Source organism: Pleurodeles waltl, chromosome 6 (genome assembly GCF_031143425.1).
Source record: "Pleurodeles waltl isolate 20211129_DDA chromosome 6, aPleWal1.hap1.20221129, whole genome shotgun sequence".
Taxonomy (NCBI): domain Eukaryota; kingdom Metazoa; phylum Chordata; class Amphibia; order Caudata; family Salamandridae; genus Pleurodeles; species Pleurodeles waltl.
In genome coordinates, this window is record NC_090445.1 from 354,293,538 (window position 1) to 354,295,328 (window position 1,791).

The window sequence follows — 1,791 nt, forward strand, 5'->3', positions numbered from 1 at the left end:
GGGCTTCAACACAAGAAGGACTTTGCCTGGCTTCAACTGGTTCAAAGAGGGACTCCCTGTTTGCTACATATACAAAGGAGCTGCCCAGAGTCCCTTGCATCAAGTCCTGCAAGCAGAGCCCTGCTGGCCAGTGTCCAGTGGCCATTTGAGGATTCTGACCAGGTGCATTCTAGGAATTGTAGTCCCAACTCCCAAGGAGCAACTCAGAGTTTCTGGAACCTTGGATCAAGTTGTGGACACTTCAAGGACACACAATGGACCTCTGGAAGAAGATCCAGAAGTTTGGAGACGTTTGGAGCAACTCCATAAGTTGAAGAGGTGCATGGTGGGAGCTGTAGTCCCAGACCCCAAGAGGCACACCAGAGCCTCTGAACCCTTGGCTGGTGCTGTGCACCACTTTCCTGAATCAAACACTTCTGAAAGTAAGTGTGACGGTGTTACTTCGTGGGTGGCCTGAACTCTGTACTTTGTTCCTTTCCAGTGTGACCTTTTTGAACCCTTTGAGCGCTAGTTGCTTCTATGTTCTAGAAAGCATTAATTATTTAAAAATTCATATTTCCGGTTCCCCTTATCCGATTGTATTCGTTTTGGTGTCATTTTAAATATAAAAATATAATCTATTCTTATAAATTGATGTCGGATTTTTAAACTGTTTCCTCTGTTTTATTTAATTACTGTTTTGTGATATTTGAATGCTTTAAGCTTTGTCTCCTAAATTAAGCCTTGTCACTCTTTGCCAAGCTACCAAGGATTGAACTAGGTTTAATGTACTGAGACCTAACTGGACCTAAGTGGAGGTTAGTGGCCTATTGCTAAGTGTGGGTACTTACTTGCCCTTATCAATAACCCATTTTCCAACATTTTTGGTGCACAGTGGTGGTATCCTGTACTTGTGTTCAGTATCACATTACAGTTTTAAGTAAAACTAATTAAAAATCCTTTAAATTGTTCTAGTGCAAAAATTGTTTTACATTTTTTATTTGGATTAATTTCAATTATTGAATATTTGTGATTTTTCTAAATTCTTGTTTCCAATTTTTGCAAAAAGTTTTTGTTGACACAAAACTAGGGAACCATGGAGCTTGATCTGGCTAGCCTACCCACACTGACAGTAGTCCAGCGTAGGGGGTTGTGTACTGCAAGGGGGTTGCCTGCAACCACTGACCTCAGGAAGCATGTCCTGATTAAATCCCTGACAGCATGGGCTGAGGCCCAAGAAGTAGGACCAGAGGAAGCTCCAGAAGAGGAAGAAGCAGGAAAGGATGCTAGCTCCAACCACTCAGGGGAGGGAGTGCATCTGAGCCTAAGTGAGGAGGAGGAAGACCTCACTACGGGCATACCCAAAGCTAGTTGGGGGAAGGGGGTCTGTTCAGGAGGAGAAAACCTATCCCTCAGGGAAAGAGAGCTGAGGCCCAGCTAGCACTTATAGCTTTGGAGGCACAGAAGTTTGCCCTAGAAGAGAAAAAGTGGGCAAAGAAAGAGAAAAGAGATGGTGGCAGCGACAGAGAAGCTGAGGTGTCCATGGGCGTTTTTTTTTGCCCCAGATTACCCGAGGGGGTGGTTCCTGACTATGTACAGGGAGATGACATAGATAAGTGGCTGGGGGCCTTTGAGAGTGCCCTCCAGATGAGGAGAGTTAAGCCTCAGAACTGAGGTTCACTTCTTTCGGAGTTGGTCCCCAACTCTGGGAGGGATAGGCTCCTAACCTGGAGGGGGGAGGAGGCTGATTCATACCCCAGTATGAAGAGATGCTTAACTAAAAGGTTTGGTCTGACCCCAGAGCAGTATAGG